Source organism: Ochotona princeps, chromosome 2 (genome assembly GCF_030435755.1).
Source record: "Ochotona princeps isolate mOchPri1 chromosome 2, mOchPri1.hap1, whole genome shotgun sequence".
NCBI classification, from domain to species: Eukaryota; Metazoa; Chordata; class Mammalia; order Lagomorpha; family Ochotonidae; genus Ochotona; species Ochotona princeps.
The window spans coordinates 92,470,987-92,490,040 of record NC_080833.1 but is presented as its reverse complement, the minus strand read 5'-3'; positions in this window follow the sequence as shown (position 1 = coordinate 92,490,040).

Here is a 19,054-nt window from a genome sequence, read left to right as displayed (position 1 = left end):
ATGGAGCATTAGGGGCATGAGCTGGTGCCCTTATAGGATGCCAATGTTGCAGGTGGTGCCATAACCTGCTACACCACAATGCCAGCCCCTCCCTTCTTACTTTTCTGAAGAAAGCAAAAACATAAGGTTCTATGTGTCTTGAGCAAAACATAATAAACACTACTACTCTAACAACAGACAACTGGATAAGGATTGGTCTATAAACTGAACTCAGCCATGTAAGGGTGGGGCTCACAGGAGGGCACCAGAAGGACTTGATAAGAGGTTAGCCTAGGGACTGACATGGTGGCATAGTGAGCTAATCCTCCACCTGTGTGCCGACACCCCATATGACCACTGGTACGTGTTCTGGATGCTCCATTTCAAATTCATTTCCCTACTTAAGACCTAGGAAAGCAACAAAAATGGCTCAAGTTCTTGCACTTCTGCTTCCTCATGGGAGTTCCAGAAGAAGCTTCTGGCTCCCAGCTTTGGAACAGCCTGTTGTGATTATTTGGGAAATGCACCAATGGATGGAAGCTTTCTGTCCTCTGTCCCTCCCTCTTCTCTGTAACTCTGACTTTCAAGTAAAATAAAATAAAAGTAAAAAGTCTTAAAAATGTCAGCCTAACAGAGTAAGCAATTAAACTCATTCAAACTCTCTTTCTTCAAGGGAAGTAAATATGCAGGAAGAAACAGAAGAGAGTAGATTATTTTGGGATTGGCTTCAATCTTTTTCTTCTACTGTACCATACCCTCCACCTACAGCACTGACATCCCATATGGGTGCCAGTTCAAATCTGAGCTGCTCCATTTCCAGTCCTGCTCCCTGCTAATGGCCTGGGAAAACAGTAGAGGATGGCCCAAGTCCTTGGGCTCCTGAACCAATGTACGAGACTTGGAAGAAGCTCCTGGTTCCTGGCTTTGGACCAGCCCACTTCTGGCCATTGTGGCTATTTGGGGCATAATCCGGAAGATGGGAAATTGCAGTCTCTTTCTCTCTGCAGCACTGCCTTTCAAGTAAAAATATATGAATCTTAAACACATATATTTATTTTATATATCTGAAAGAATGATAACGAGAAAAAGAAAGAGAGATAAAAAGAGGCCTTCCATCTGCAGGTTCACTCCCCAAGTGGCCTCAACATCCAAGCTGGGCCAGACCAAAGCCAGGAACCTGAAACTCCATTCAGGTCACCTATATGGGCGTCAGGGGTTCAAGAACTTGGGCCATCCTCTACTGTTTTCCCAGGCACATTAGCAGGAAACTAACTGGATCAGAAGTAGAGCAGTTGGACAAAGCGAGTTATGGTGGAGATGGTTCTCACCTATTGGTTCACTCCTCAAATGCCTGCAACAGCCACAGCCAGCAAGTCAATCTATGTCTCACATGTTGGTAACAGGGGCTCAACTACTTGGGCCATCATGGCTGCATCACAGTGGGGTGGAGTGCATTAACAGGAAGCTGACACTGGCAACCGAGATGGGACTTGAACCTAGGCACTCTGATATGAACTGTATGCATCACAAACAGCATCTTAGTTGCCAGGTCAAATGCTTGTCACATAAGCCTCTTTGTCCATTTCAAAACATAATTTCAGCCGTGGCTATAGGCAACTGCCTAGGTTGCACTGGACCTAGGCAAGTGTTACAATGCTGGGAGGCAAGCAGCTAATAGCTGGCAGGTATTCTGGGCCTGGTTAATGTCAAATTCAAGTTAACTAAACCAGTGTGCCAACATAGTTGCCTATTCTTTAAAAAAAAAAAAAGATATGTGGGGAGGAGGCAGAAACCAGCATGCCAGCAAAAGGGGTCTAGAAACCCACAACCAAGCATGCATGGGACCTGGGCAGGTGGGCAAGGCCCTAGGGTAGCACAGCATACTGTCAGAGGACTGCGCTTGAGGATCTGTGTGCTAGTGGGCATGGGAGGTTGTGGATGGCTCAGGAAAGAGGGTATCGGGTTGTGTGGGAGGGAGGACTGCTGAGGGAGAATGACAGGTAAGGAGTGACTTTTGGGGGACTTCCACCAATCAGGCTACTGCACTTGCAGGTAAATGAGGGCTTGATATTGGGTGCTTGGAGGAGGGAAATGGAACTACCTTTCAGTACCAGACCAATACACTCACCCTCGTGGCAGTCCTGAGCTGGGATTGTTGGTGTCAACCACCATCTACCAGTACATATGGAAGCTAGAGATGGGGCCGGGGCGGGCTGCCTGGCAAGCTCAACCATAGTACCTGCCAGTGAATGTCAGGGCAAGGAGGTAAACTATGTCAGGCTGGGCCATGACACTAGCCAGTATGTGAGAGCCAGGTCTGGGAGTAGATTCTGGGGGTGATTTGTGGGCTCACCCCTGCAGGACTGCCATATCAGCTGGTTTGTTCAAGGGCTGGGAGTGGTGATGGGCTGAGCTAGGCATTACCATAAAACTCACCAACACTCATGGGTGCTGGGGTTGGGAACAGACTGCCCAGATCTAAGCTGCAGCACATGCAGGTGCACCCAAGAATTGCGTGTAAGGCAGACCAGGCGGCAACATCCACCAGCACACACAAAGGCCAACACTGGTGGGCAGCAGAAGCGGGGAGACTGCTGGGTAAGGGCCTAGAATGTGCTGGCACATGTGAGATCTGGGTCTGGGAGTGGGCCTGGTGGGAGAACTTGAGGAATTCCCATGGTGTATTGTAGCTTCCACTAGGGAGCACATGAGTCGGGGCTGGGCTTGGTCAAGCCCGTAAGGCTGCTTCACTTGTTGGCAAATGTGTGAGTTGGCTCTGTGGAGTTGGACCAGGCAGGGCCAGGCCAAACCATAGCACATTGGTATGCACGGGAGCCAGGATTGGGGTCAGGCCATGCTGGGATAGGCTAGGATATCACACCTACTGGTTTTCATGAAAATTAGGGATGGGGGCACACTGGGCAGGGCTAGGCTGCAACAACCACCAGCAAAAGTTAGGACTGGGGGCAGGCCAGGCCAGGTCAGGCTGCAGCATCTATGGCAAATGCCAAGATGGGGGATGGGTAGTGCTGGACTATCTTGGAGCTCCTGGACCAGCATGCACAAGATCTGAGGATGGGAGTGGGCCTGGTCGGGAGCTAAGGGGATGCCCTTGCTGAACTGCAATTTCCATTAGTCAGTGCGACAGCTGAAATGGGATCATCCCTCGGGATGGAAGTTCACTGGGCCTGGGATATGCCAGACTGGGCTAGGCTCCAGCACCTGCTGGTGCTCACAAGAGCCAGAGTAGACGTAGGACATATTGGGTGGGTTAGATCTTGGCACCCACTGAACCATGTGAGATCTGGGTCTGGGGGTAGGCCAAGCATGGCTTGGCTGTAGCACCCAACACTAAGAGCTGGAATGGGTGGATGTAGGCTGGTGGGGCAAGACTACTATACCTGCCAGGACAAGAGGTGGGGCAAGTTAGACTGGGCTAAGACCCCACTGGTGTGTGTGAGATCTGGGAGGTGACCTGATAGAGGAGCTTGGGGAACTCCTCTGTTAGGATGCAGTCCCTGCAGATGAATGCAAAAACTGAGGCTGGAAGCAGCCCAGACCAGGCCAGGTTGCAGTACTGCCAGCATACATGGGGTTAGGTCTGGGGGTGGGCCAGGCGAGGCCAGTTCATGACACCCACTGGCAGATATGAGAAACAAGACGGGTTGCAGGGTAGGTTGGATTAAGCAGCTACACCAGTCAGATCATATTAGGACTGGCACTGGGAGCAGTCCAGGCTGAGTTAGGCTGTAGGACCCACCAAAATGAACTGGAACTGGGGGCAGGCTGGGCTGAGCCAGGCTACAGCACCTTCCACCAGTGAATGCTAAGTTGAGGCAAGACATCCCAGACTGTGCTGCATCACCCACCAGCACGCATAAGACCCAGCGAGTGGAAAGGCAAGCCAGATAGGGGGCTGTGAGGACACCCCAGATTGGCCCTGCTTCTGTTGGTGAGTGAGAGAGCTAACACTGGGGGCAGACCAGGCTGGGCAGGTCTACAAAATCCATTGGCCTGCATGTGAGCTGGGTGAGGAGAAGAGCTAGGCTGGGCTAAATGACTGTATCCAATGGTACTTGCATGAGACAGAGTAAGTGTGGGCTGGTTAGGCTTTGCCACAGCATCAGCTGACAAGTGCTGAGACTGGGGGCAAGTCCTGTCAGACTAGACCACAGAACCACCTGGAAAGTGCAAGATCCAGGGCTGTGAGTGGACCCAGGAGAGAAACTGTGGGCACCTCTCTGATGGGCTCCAACTCCCATTTGTGAGCATGAGAACCCAGAGCTGGAAGTGGGCTGAGTAGGGATATTGTGGGTAACCCTCTGATAGGCTGCAGCTCCCACCAGTGAGCATTTGAATCAGGGCTGGGGGGCAGGCCTGACTGCAAAAGGCAGTGACATCTGTTGGCATCAATGCGGGCTAGATAATGGGGTTGGTCAGGCTGAGCTAGGCTGCAATACCCATTGGCGTATAAAAGCACTAAATGGGATACAGGACAGATTGGACCAGTCTGCTACACACCAGCATGCTCAGGAGCCAGGACTGGGCCAGGCCTAGTGTGGGTTATTGGGGATCACTCAGACTAGGTTGTAGTTTCCACTGGTGTGCCTGAGGACCAAGTGTGTGGTAGGCAGAGATGTGTTACACTGCAGCATCCATTGGTTTGCAAATGAGATGGAGCTGGTGACAGAACTGATCAGGCGACTACTACCACCAGTCTGTGTGTAGGCTGATGTGGGTGACAGACTGAACTGGATCTCTCACTGGCTGGCACACACAGGAGTCAGGTCTGGGGTAAATTCTGGTAAGGTTTCTATGGGGATTCCTCTCCCCTAACTGGACTGCTAGACTCAGAACTCTAACCATAGGAAAAATCACAGGATCTGTGGTCTGACCACGGAATGCATGTGTCAGAACTGAGCCTACTTGGCTGTTGAAGACAGTGCAGAGTACAATACGCCCAGGTGCACATGGGGGGCCTGAAAGCAGTGTTTCATTGAGGCCTGCAGAAGACGTCTAGTACAATGGAGCATGGAATAAATTGGACAGCTGTCCTTTTCAAGCTTTGACAGCAAGTATTTGGGTGAGTAGAGACTCTAAGGTGGACTATGTCAGCCAATGGACCTTGGAAGGATTTGCTCATCCTTGGATCTATAAAATCAACAGCATTTCAGAACTTTCAAAACCACTTGGGCATTACCCTTGGAACATGCTCCACACTGGGGACTCTGGGATGACATCAGGTAGCCATCTCCCTCCCTGATGTTGTTGGGTTTCTGGGAATAGTCCTCTCCCCTTCTCTCCTCTCTTCCCCTCAGATACAGGAAGGGAAAAAAAACTGGAAGTAATTGTCTCAAATACTTTCTTACATTGCTTGCTCCTCCCCACTCTAATCAGTGGCCCACATGGTATACATACTTCTCAACTATGTAAAGAACATAAAAATAATATATATTAATATATAATATACATTGTATATTGTATATAATACATAATATGTAACGCATTGTTTATAATACAATATAATAATTACAATTATATTAATATATTATTATATATAATTATATATGTGTGTGTATATATATGTATATATAAAAATTGCCTGGGAACACTTAAAACACCGATTCCCAGACCTCTGTCTCCAGGATTCTAATTAAATCTGGGATGGGCTTTGGAATCCTGTTTCTAAGTTCTTCAGAGATTCTTTTTTTTAGGATTTATTTATTTTTATTTTTAAGGCAGAGTTACAGAGAAAGGACAGAGAGAGTGAAAAGGGAGCTCCCATCTTCTCGCTCACTCTCCAAATGTCTACAAGACAGAGCTGAGCTGATTTGAAGCCAGGAACTTGGAGCTTCTTCTGGGTCTTCCACATGGGTGCAGGGGTCTAAGTACATCCTCTACTGCTTTTTCAGGCCATTAGGAAGCTGGATTGGAAGCAGAGTAGTTATAACATGAACTTGTGCCCATATGGGGTGATAGCATGTCAGACAGCACCAGGCCCTCCCAAGAAATTTTTTAAAATATATTTATTTGGGCCCGGCTAAGTAGCCTAGCAGCTAAAGTCCTCACATTACATGTGCTGGGATTCTATATGGGCACTGGTTCTAATCCCAGTAGCCCTGCTTCCCATACAGCTCCCTGATTGTGGCCTGGGAAAGCAGTCAAGGACAGCTCAAAGCCTTGGGACCCTGCACCCACGTGGGAAACCCGGAAGAGGCTCCAAGCTCCTGGCTTCAGATAAACTTAGCTCTAGTTGTTGTGGTCACTTAGGGAGTGAATCATCGGACAGAAGATCTTCCTCTCTGTCTCTCCTCCTCTCTGTATTTCTGACTTTCAAAAAATAAATAAAATATTTAATATATTTATTTATTTTCTTGAAAGGTAGAGTTACAGAGAGGAAGAAGCACACACACACGCACACACACACACACACGGAGATACACTTCCACATTCTGGTTCATTCTCTAAATGGCTGCAATGGTTTGGGCTGGTAGCATCCGAAGCCAGGAGCCAGGAGCTTCTTCTGTATCTCACATGGGGTTCAGGGGCCTAAGGAATGGTTCCTGATGGCCTAAGCCACCTTCTGCTGCTTTTCCAGGGTGCTGGATCAGAAGTGGAGTGGCCGGATTCAAGTTGGTGCCCAGAAGGGATGCCAGTGCCACAGACAAAAGCTTAGTGTGCTATGCCATGGCTGCAATACCTATAGCAACCATTCCTAGGTGGGAAAGCTGAGGCCCAGTGTAAGCAAGGCTACAATCTAGCTCCTTCTCAATGCTCAGCACAAGTCTCTTCCTATTGGGCCACACAGGTCACATAAATTAAGTAGTCCTGAATATGCAAGTTTCTGAACTGCATAAACTCATGTGTCTTCTTTTCTAGGGCCTAGTGGGAAGAAGCTTTTTCCCAAGCATATTTGCATCACGTTGCACACAACCTCCCCCCACCCCCGAGGCATGTAATGCTGGTTTCTGCCCTGGGGACTCAGCAGCCATCTGGGAGAATGCACACCATGGGGTCACTGGGCTGCATGCCACCCCATCAACCACCTCTGGCCATGCTCCAGATTGTAAATAAGCTGCCTAGAACCGAACTTGACACTCCAGTTATGCCCTGACCCATATGAGTGCAGCACAAGCTCCTCTGTGTGGGATGGCTAAAGAACAGCTTCCTGTTCTGGGTAGCCAGACCGTGTGTGTCCTTCCTGCTGGTGTGGCAGGTGTGTGTTTACGCAGGGATTAAAAAGAACGACCCGCTCTATTCCAGCTCCTCACTCCTGGCTCCTTAGGCTCTGTAAGCTTCACTCGCCACTCAGTAATACCTCCAGCTCTGTTCTGCGTTGGCAGCTGGAACACAGGGCTCTAAAGAATATGGGCCACAGACAACAGCTTTCCCCCAGTTCTACCTGCTGGACAGTGTCCCTGGCAAGGTGAGAAGACCCATGACCAACGAGACAGGAAGAAGTTCACTCCCGCCTCCTCACACACCCAATTGCCTAAGGCACGGCAGACTGTATCAAACACATGGGCCCCTTAAATCTAGACACAGTCCCATCAGAACAGGCATTATTCCCATTCTGCAGGTTAAGTCTGCATCCCAAGTCACACAGAAAGTGACACAACCTAGATTTGATCCCCTAGAAACCGTACTTAACTACAAAACTTCTCTCCCTTTCCAGGTTCTTCACAGAACTCTACTTGTGAACTTGACCACTAAGGCCTCTTCCGGCATAGGTAAAGTTCTTGCATTATGGGTAAAATAATAGGTAATATGGGTAATGAAATGAGACAGGCAGGTGCTAGCTTAAAGGCATGAATTGGAAACCGTACTTCCCCCACTCTATGTAATACTCTTTGTCAATCAAATGACCCCCCTTCCCCAGGATGTCCTCCTCTTTACGTGGGACTTGGGGAGTTGTATCATGTAATCATTTCTCTCTCCAGACTCATACAAGATGAAAGTTGGACCATATTTATTCTACCTTTCTCCTCCCTGCTAACTAACCCTGAATATTACACACTCTTGTATGTGATTTCCTTCATCTTCTCAATAAACTTTACCAAAAATGAGATGAGAGGAGAAAGATGTACCAACTCAGAGTTCATCAAATGACCACAGCACAGGGAAGAGAAATCCTTACCTATAGATGTAATATTCAGTTTAACAATAATCCCTCTCCAAATCCTAAAAGCACTTCCTAAACCATGATGTTAACTTCCCAAATTCAACAAAAACTAGTCAAGGATGCATATAATGTGACATTTAGCTGGGGCCACAATGAGGTATAGCATGGAGAAACTGATGCCTAGAACCTGCCTCCCATCTGGGTGTCCTGGCTGCTCCACTTCCGGTCCAGCTCCCTGTTAATGTGCCTAGAAAAGCCACAGAAGATGGTTCACATCTTTAATCCCCTGCAGCCATGTAAGAGACCTGGAAGAAGCTCCTGAACCTGGCTTTGGCATGGCCCAACCCTGGAGGTTGTAGTCATTTGGGAAGTGAGCCAGCAGATGGAAGATTCATTCCCTCTGTCTCTCTCTCCATCTCTCTCATTCTTACTCTCCTGCCTCTCCCTTTATATAACTGTCTTTCAAAAATAAATGACTATTTTTTAAAATAAAATCATTCAAGAATTCTTTATATTAGTGAGGATTTAACTGTATGTGCAAACACTTTAGGAATTGAGATAGAGGACTGCATGGACAGAAGATATTTTCAGACTTAAAACAATATGTAAGGGGAAAAAAATAACAAAGTCTTCCAGGAGGGCCTCTTGGCTCTCCAGACTCCTGTGGCAGGAACCAGGAAAGTCTCATTTGCAACAATGCCTGGGAACCACCATCTGCCATTTCCAGGCAGCCTGATCAATGCCATTCTTCCCCTTAAGATTGAAATAACATTTTAAAAGTATTTATTTTTCCTCAGCTGTAGGCAGCTGCCTAGGTTGCCTTGTACCTAGGCAAGTGTTGCACTGCTGGGAGAATGCAGCTAGTAGCTGGCAGGCACTCTGGAACTGATAATGCCAAATTTGTGTTAACTATAGCAGTATGTCAGCATAGTTGCTTATTCATTCATTCATTCATTCATTTATCTTTTTTAAATGGGGAAGGCAGGTTATGCTGGGCCAGGACACACAACCCCACTTTTTCCCAGGCAGATTGCTTGGTAAGGGTATCTGGAGACATACTAGAGTGGGAGCAGCCAAGGACATGTTAGACAGGGAAGGAACAACTTCTAGGCTCTTCCACAGATTGGGCCACTGCACTCCCAGGTAGATGAGGGAGCTGAAATGAAGTGGTTTGGCAGGGGAGGGGGAAACCAAAGGCATGTCTTGGTCGGGCCAAGGTACCTGCCCACTCAAGAGACCCATCCACATTGGGAGACTCATGTAGGTTAAGTGGCATCTCCTGCCTTTTGCTGGTGCTTGCAAAACCTGGGTCTGGAGGCATGCCTGGCTGGGCTAGGCCACAGTAGGGGGTGGGCCATTTCAGATTGGGCAACAAGATCCACCAGATTGCAAGAACTGAATCTGGGGCAGATTCTGCAGGAGACTTGTGAGATCACCTTTGTGGGACTGTAGCACCCACCCATTTGCATGGAGAGCTGGAAGTGGTGATGGGCCAAGGCCAGAATGGACCACTGAACTCACCTGTCAGGAACTCACCTGACTCTCACAGGAGCTGGGGCTTGGAGGGAGGCCAGGTGGACCAGGCTGCAGCACCCATTGGTACATGCAAGGGTTGGGACAGTATGTGGGCTGGGTCTGGGGGCTGGTCAGACTGGTCTAGACTCCAGTACCTCCTGGTGCTCATGAGAGCCAGAATGGGTGTGGAACAGGCCAAGGTAGGCCACGGCACCTGCTGGGTCACATGAGAGCTGGGTCCAGGTGCTGGTCAGTTGAGTTAGGCCATAGTATCCCCTGGTGAGTGGCAGGACTGGGGCCTGGCCATATCAGTCTGGATAGCAGCACCAACCAGTGCATGTGAAATACATTGCTGGGATGGGCTTGGTAGGGGAACTTGGGGAGCTCTCCTGCTAGCCCCAGCTCCCTCTGGTGACATGAAAGCCAGGGCTGGGAGCGGGCTAGACCAAGCTGGGCTGCAGTACCTGTTGGCCTAAGTGGGAGCCAGGTCTGGGAGCAAGCTGGTCAGGAACAGTCCATAGCACATACTGGCATGAGAGCCAGGACAAGGTGCAGGATAGACCAGATTGGACTGCAACACCTGCCAGTTCACATGATGGCTGAGTATAGGCCAATCTGGGCTAGGCTGCTACACCCGCTGGTGAGAGCTGGGATTGGGGGTAGCCTGGGCTAAGCTAGGCTGTAGCACCTACTAGCAAATGCTGAGACTGGAGGCAGGCCATTTTAGACTGGGGAGTTCATGCTGGCACAGCACCTGTTAGCACATGCAAGACCTGGGGCTGGGAGTGGGTCTGGTAAGGGAACTTCAGGGACTTCCTTGCTGGGCTTCTGCTTCCATTAGTGAGAATGAGACCTTGGACTAGGGATAGACCAGGTTGGGTGCAGCCCAGGCTGGACTAGGCTGCTGTATGCACTGGCACACGAGAGAGCCAGAATGTGGGCTGTACCACAGCACCAGCTGCCAAGTGTCAGGACTGAGTATGAATCATGGATCACAGTACTCCCTGACAGGCACAAGATTGGGGCAGGGAAACTATAGGTACTGTCCTGCTAGGCTGTAACTATCACTAGTGAACATAAGAACCAGGGCTCGGGGCAGAACAGGCTGGACAAGGTGGCAGTACCTGTTGGCATATATGAGGGCCAGGTCTGGGAGCAGATCAGGCTGAGATAAGCCACAGCACCCATGCATGTGTGCAAGAACTGGATGGGATATGGACTGGGCTTGGCTAGGCTGCAGCAGAGCCTGGCACACGCAAAACTGGGGCTGAGGGCAGGTCTAGTGGAGGTTATTGTGGTTACCCCAACTAGACTGTGTTACCTACTGGTATGCATGAGGACAAAGTCTATGGTGAGCTAGCTGGGTTGAACCCCAGCACATATCAGTTCATGTGAGATGTGGGGTTGGCAGAACTGAACAAGCAGCTGCATCCACCAGTATGTGTGTTGGCTGGTGCAAGTGACAGACCACACCTGACACTGCACTGACTGGCACACACAAGAGTTCATCTGAGGTCACCCTAAGTGAGGTTTCCTTGGGGGACTCTGAGACTAGACTTCTGCACTCAGACCCTGAACACAGGGAAAGTCACAGGATGTATGGCCTGACCTTGGAGTGCATGTATCCAGACTAGGGCTCCTCAGCTGCTGTTGCCTGTGTAGTGGAAAGCATGTACATGGGAGACTTGATGGCCAGCTCATCTAGGCCAGCAGGGAAAGTCAACTGCTTTGTCAGAGGATGGAAAGCAGAACAGGTTGGACAATTCTCGTGGCCAAGTTTTACAGCATGTTCCTGGGTCTGTGGATGCACTAAGGTGGATTCTGTCAGTCAACAGATCTTGGAAAGATTTTCCCAGCCCTGTAGCAATGAAACCAACAACTTTTCAGAACTATCAAAACCATCCAAGTATTACCCTGGGGACACTGCCCTACACTGGGGGGGTCTTCAAGGAGTCATCAAATGACCATCCCCAGGTGTTGATGCAGTTTGACAGCAAGGCGCGGCCCCCTTTGCATCCTCCCCTGTGAACACAACAGAAAAGATACCTGAAATATATGTCCCACCCACTTTCCTCTTTTCCTGAATCTCTCCTCTGTAATCAGAGGCGCACATGGGTATGCATTCCTCTTAACTATGTAAACAATATTAAAAACGAAAAAATTAAAAAATTTAAAGATTTATTTATGTTTATTGGAAAGGCAGATTTACAGAAAGAAGGTGAGACAGAGAGACTGGTTCACTCCCCAAATGTCCACAATGGACGGGGCTGAGCTGATCCAAAGCCAGGATCCAGGAGCTTCCTCTGGGTCTCCCATGTGGGTTTAGGGTCCCAAGGCTTTGGGCCATCCTCAACTACCCAAGTGGCTGCAACAGCCAGAGCTGAGCTGTTCTGAAGCCAAGATCCAGGGGCCTTTCCTGTGTCTCCCACGTGGGTGCAGGGTCCCAAGGCTTTAGGTCATCCTTGACTGCCTTCCCAGGCCACAAGCAGGGAATAAGATGGGAAGTGAAGCGGCCAGGATACAAACTGGCGCCCATATGGGATCCCCACACATACAAGCCAAGGACTTAGCTACTGGGTCCCAAAAAAACTTAATTTTTAAAAATTATTCATTTATTTGAAAGATATAGTGATAGAGAGGGAGTGGCAGAGATAAAAAAAAAGAGAGGAAGGAAAAGTTTCATTTGATAGTACACACCCAAATGACTGCAACAGCCAGGAACCAGGAACTACATCAGGGGCCCCTGTGAGAGTGACAGGAGCCCAAGTTCTAGGCCATCATCCACTGCTTTTCTAGGCACATTAGCAGAAAGATGAATCAGAAGCAGAGTAGCCAGAACTGAACTGGCCTATGAAACAGTATGCAAGCACTGCAAGCAGTGGCTTAGAATTGGCTTGTACCATAATTCTGGTCCCAAGCATTTAAAAAATTAAATTTCTATTTAAAATACGTAATTATTTTTTAACTTACACAAAATATTTAGGCCAGAGAGGAAGAACTTGAAAATATGATTATTCCAAACAGGTAACACTTGGATGAGAGAATAGGCAGACAATTGTGTAAGGTAATCTACATACTGACACCAGTTTTCGATATTGTTTACATAGATGACAAGAATGTAGACCCATGAAGACCATTGAATAGGGTTGAAAGAGTCAAGGCATGGGGAAAGGTAGGTGGGACAAATACTTCTATTTTTCCTTTTCTTCCCTTTCTTTCTGTATCTAGGTTTGGCGGGGAGGGAGTGGGACAGGGAGGGTACTGCTCCCAGCTGCCAAACTGTATCAGTACTGGGGATGGGGATGTCCACTTGATACCATCTTAAAATCCCCAATGTGGGGCCCAGCACCGTGGCCTAGCAGCTGAAGTCCTTGCCATGAATGTGCTGGGATCCCATATGGGCGCCGGTTCGAGTCCCGGCAGCCCCACTTCCCATTTAGACCCCTGCTTGTGGTCTGGGAAAGCAGTCGAGGACGGCTCAAAGTCTTAGAACCTTGCACTTGCATGAGAGACCTGGAAGAGGATCTGAGCTCCTGGCTTTAGATTAGCGCAGCACCGACCATTGCAGTCATTTGGGGAGTGAATCATCGGACGGAAGATATTTCTCTGTCTCTCCTCCTCTCTGTATATTTCTGACTTTACAATGAAAATAAATCAATCTTTTTTAAAAAAGGAAAAAATGGAAAAAGTTTAAAAAATTAAAAAAGAAACAATATGAAGAATTTTTGAAGGGTATTGCCTGTGTGGTTTTGATAGTTCTGAGACACTGTTGGTTTTTCTGCTCCAAGGTTGAGAAAATCCTTTCAAGATCCATTGGCTGACAAAGTCCACTCTAGTGCATCCACTCACCCAGACACTTCCTACCAAAGCTTGGCCAGGAGAGCTGTCCAATCTGTTCTGTTCTCTATCCTCTGACATGGCACAAAATATTCTCTGCAAGCACAAATGAGCTGGCCATCATGTTCCTCTTATGTACCTTTACATATTGCCCACTGCATAAGCATCAGCAATTGAGGAGGCCTAGTCCTGAAATATGCATTCCAAGGGTGGACCACAAATCCTATGATTATCCCTGTGGCTGGAGTTTTGAGTCCAGTATTCCAGGTGAGCAGTCTCCTGAGAAACTTCACCCGGGGTGACCCCAGACAAGACTGTTGCAGTACAGGGTCCAATTTAAGCCATCACCTGTATCAGCCTACGCACACATTGGTGATTGTGGTTGCTTGGTCAGTTCCATCCCCAACTCTACATTGCATGCAAACCAACAGGTGATGTATGCCAGTCCAGCCCAGCATGCCACAGACCTGGCCCTTGGGCACACCAGCGGGAACTGTAGCCTGTTAGGGGCAACCTCCAATAACCCCTAGCAGACCTGCCCCTAGCCTCAGCTCCTGCACATGCCAGTATGTGCAGCAGTCTGGTCTGGTCAGTGAGGCATCCCAGGCAGACTCTTGTATACATCTATAAGTGTTGTAGCTTAGCTCAGCCCACCCCACCCCACGATCCAGTTCATAGATATGCTGACAGGTGCTGCCACTTTGTCCAGCCTGACCCACTCCCAGCCCTGGCTCTCATGCATATGAGTGGGAGCTACAGCCCAGCAAAGGAATTCCCACAGGTTCCCTACTAGCCCCAGTCCCTATTCCAGATCTTGCACCTTCCAGGGAGTACTGTGGTGCAGCCTGATATGACTTGCACTCTATCCAAGTACTTGCTAACAGATCCTGCAGCAAAGCCTGGCCAGTTGACATTTACCCTGTCCCTTGCATGCACCAGTGAATGCAGTGGCTTGGCCTAGCCTGGCCCGCCCCAAACCCAGCTCATATGAAGGCTGAAGGTTATTGCAGCCCTGCCCAGCCTGGTCTGCCACCAATCCCAACTCTCATGCTTACCAGTAGGAACAGTGGCCTAGCAGGAGAGCCCTTGCAGCTCTTCTGACTAGGTTTGCTCCCAGACTAGGGTCTTGAATATACTGGTGGCTGCTGTGGTCCAGTTTGGTATTCACCAGTAAGTGCTGTAGCCTAGCTCCTTCTGGCCTGCTCCCAGTTCCAGCTCATGCCAGGGGGTGCTGTAGCCTTGTCCAGCCCGGTCAGCCCTAGTCCAGACTCTAATGTGAACTGGCAGAAATTTCTCCCCAACCCAGACTGGCCTGCACTGCATCTTGACTCTCACACCTGCCAGTGTGTGTTGCAGACTGTACCAGCCCAGCCTGCCCCCAGACCTGACCCATACATTTGCCATATGCTGATGGGTACTGAGGTCACCTGACCTACACTATCCCCACCTTGGTCCTTGCACTAACAAACTGAGGCTGTGTCTTAACAGAGGAGTTCCCCAAGCTCTCCTATTGGACCAGCTCCACGTCACAGATCTTGCACACCAGTAGGTGTTTGGTTGGCTGTCTGACTTGGCCCACCTCCAGTCCCGACCTTCAGCAGCAAGTATTGTGGCCTTGTCAGACTAGCCCACACCCATTCCAGTTCTCATCGGTGGGTGCTACAGCCAAGCCCTGCCTGGGCCACCCCCAGACCTGCCTCTCATGTGGATCAGTGGGTGCTGCAAGCTACCTCACTCCATTCCACACCTGCTTTGGTTCTTGCCAAGCACCAGCCCAGCTAGAAGCCTAGCTCAGTCTGACACACCCCCAGACCCAACCCACACACATGCTGAGTGATGTTGTAGCCTTGATTGTAGCCATGCTTAGCCCAGTCCCTTCCCATTTCCAGCCCCTGTGCTCACCAGTGGGAACTGGAGTCTAGCAAGGGCATCCCCTTAGCTACTCTTATCATGCTTACTCCTAGCCATAGATTTTGCACATGTGGGTGGTTGCTCTGACCCAGCCCTGCATTGCCTACCCCCATCTTGGCCCTTGCCATCAGATATTACAGCTTGGCCTGGCTCAGTCTAACATAGCCCACTGCCTGCCCCAACACACACTGGCAGATACTGTGGTCAATCCCTACTAGGCAGGTCCCACAGCCCTAGCTTTCATGTGTGCCAGTGGGCAGTGGTCAATGCTAATTAGCCAGCCTCAGGTCTCTCACATGGGTGGGTACATTGGTCTGACCCAGAAAGGTCTTCTGGTTTCCCTCCTCCAAACCACCCAGTCTCAGTCCCCTTGTTTACCTACAAGTACAGTAGCCTGGTTGGTAAAGTTCCCCAGAAGTCAGTCCTCACCTGTAACATTCTCCCTCAGCAGTCCTCCCTCCTTCATGTTCCCTGAGTAACCCACAGCCCCCCATGTCCATGAGCATGCAGATCCCCAAGCCTGGTTTTCCAGTAGGGTATCATGCTGGCCTGGGGCCCTACCTGCCCAGGAACCTTGCACACTTGTGTGTGGGTCCCCAGACCCTGTGTGCCAGAGTGGCGACATCTGCCCTTTACCTATCTTGAAAAAAAAAAATAAAACAGGCAACGATGCTGGCACACTGGCATAGTTAATACAGATTTGGCATTAACCAGGCCCTGGATGCTTGCCAGCTATTAGATACTCTTCTCCCAGCAGCGTTAACACTTGCCTAGGTCCAGTGTAACCTAGGCAGCTGACTTCAGCTGGGGTATTTATTTATTTAAAATGTAGGCATACAGACAGATTTCTTATCTGTTGGTTCACTCCCCACCTGTGCACACCAGCTGGAGCTAGACCAGGCCAAAACCAGGAATTCAGTCTGGTTCTCCCATGTGGGCGGCAGGGAGTCAACTACGTGGACCATCACCTGCTGCATCCTAGGGTGCACATTGGCAGGAAGCTGGAATGCAGAGTAGAGCAGGACTTGAACTCAGGCACTCTGATATGGGATGTAGGAATCCCAAAAACTGTCCTAATCACAATGCCAAACGTCCACCCTGAGAGCTAGGATTTTTTAAAAGCTAACAATTTTGAATGACAACACATTTTCAAAACTGTTAGCTGTTGTGGGCTAAGGAGTTGATTAGCACTATAGGAAATGGACTTGTGGCTAAAAGCACCTGGTCTAATCGGACTCACTGGCATCCTACTGTTTGGTTAAAGGGCTGGGGGAAACAGTATAAAAGGAGTAATAAACGGAGGCTTCGGAGAGACTTCCACCATCACTGGTCTCCTGTTGGTGCCTCATCCCCAGACCCTCGCTGTGTCCGCATTACTGGCTCTGCTGGCTGGAGCAGTTAGCTATCTCCCAAATAACCTTAGGATGTAAATTCAGTTCTTTAAAAGAAAAAGTTGTTTCCAGAGACAGAGATATAAGTGAAGAGAGCTACTATTGACTGCTTTACTCCCAAGATGCCACCAATGGCTAGGTTTGGACTGGCTAAAGCCAGGACCTAGGAGTGCAATCCAGTACTCCTGTTCAGATGGGAGGGATCCGACTACTTTAGCCATCACTGCTGCTTTGTAGGGTCTGTGCCGGCAAGCAGCCTGAGCCACTGCTGGAGCCAGAAATGCCCTAGAACTCTACAGGGAGACACAGATTTTTTTTTTAAAGATTTATTTATTTTTATTACAAAGTCAGATATACAGAGAGGAGAGACAAAGATCTTCCGTCCGATGATTCACTCCCCAAGTGAGCCGCAACGGCCGGTGCTTCGCCGATCTGAAGCCGGGAACCTGGAACCTTTTCCGGGTCTCCCACGCGGGTGCAGGGTCCCAAGGCTTTGGCCCGTCCTCGACTGCTTTCCCAGGCCACAAGCAGGGAGCTGGATGGGAAGTGGAGCTGCCGGGATTAGAACCGGCGCCCATATGGGATCCCGGGGCATTAAGGCGAGGACTTTTAGCTGCTAGGCCACGCCGCCGGGCCTGACACACATGTCTTAACTATGATTCCAAGCACCTGCTCCAAGCTTGGGTGTTCTTTCTGTGCCCAATCTGCAGATAATGAGATGAAGCTTAGTAGAATGAAGTGAAATACCAGAAGTAACACAGCTGTTAAGCATCTGTCACTCTTCCACACCCGAACTCTATGCTCAGTCTCTTCAATTTGAGGAATAAAATTATTTAAGTCATATCACCATTAGTTGATGAATTCAACAAACAAGTTGAACACCTAGTAGCCAGATCCTGGACAAAATTCTTGATCAGTCTAGTGACTAAAGGGGAAGCAGATATGTTAAACAGACAATTGGATAAAACAGTCTTTGGGGGCCAGACACTGGACATAGCACTTAAGGAGGCCTGATGAGGCACACATCCCATTTCAGCTTGCCTGGGTCTGATCTCCCGCTCCACCCTCAACTCCAGCTTCCTGCTCTTGCAAACTCTAGGAGGCAGCAGTGATGGCTCAGGTAGCTGCGTTCCTGCCACCCACATGAAAGACACAGATTGTGTGCTTGGGGCCCTGGCTTCAGCTTGACCCATCTCTGATTTTGCCTGGCTTTGGGGGATCACACACAGCAGATGGGAGATTTGTGTGTGAGTTATTAAGAAAGAAGAACACTTCTAGTGCTGAGAAAAAGCAATTCATTCCATTTCATAATCTGGTAAACAGATTTCAACCTCATTTGCTCAAGTGCTGAACTAACCAACAACCTTTCCAGTTATATTTGGGAACACTGTGTTGATCCATTGCACCAAAGGCAGTGAATATTCAGTATAAATAACTTGTTGCTATTTATCCTACCCATGTCCTCTTTTGTTGTGAGTTAATTGATAGTTGTTCTGGTGTAAAAAGCAGCTGTGGGAGAGTTATTATGAGTCAATTCTCTGTACCAGTGCCACCCAATGGAACTTTCTGTGATGATGCACTGTTTATTAAGATAGCTAACCACATGTAGTAATTGAGCAGTTACAATGTGGCTGGGAAACCAAAGAGGTGATTTACAAGGTTATTTAATTTTAATTCATCAAAATAGCCGCAGGTGTTTAACAGCTACCTGTCTGGATGGCCCAGTTCTACACCCTGGCTACTCCATGGTGGCCTGTGGACCGGCAGCCTCAGCAGCATTTTGTTAAGCTGTTAGAAATGCAGACGCTCAGGTCTCACCCCAAGACCTACTACTGGTTCAGAATCTGTTAACCAGACACCAGGGTAATTTGTATGCTCATTAAAATTGTAAAAAAAAGCATGCTTACTTCTGGATGAGCTGAAAAAAAAAGACTGACTGTGGGTTATATGTATAGTGACTCCTCGGAATTACAGACACGCCCTATTGAAACCAGTGTCACCTACAGTCTTCTTTCCTTGTCTCTGATTCTCCCTTACCTGTTAAACATGGCAGAAAGAATGGAGGAATTTAAACAAAGGATGGGACAAGGGGATGAGGGATGCAATGGAAAGATCACATGTTTCTCAGGGAAATTTGTACAACATAAAATGATTTTGCGCATGTTCTGGATAATTACCGAAGAAGGACGAGGGGGTACATGGAAACCCACTGAAGTCCTCTACTTGGTTTAGATATTATCCACATTCAAAAAAGATGTGGGGCCCGATGCAGTAGTGTAGCAGCTGAAGTCCTAACCTT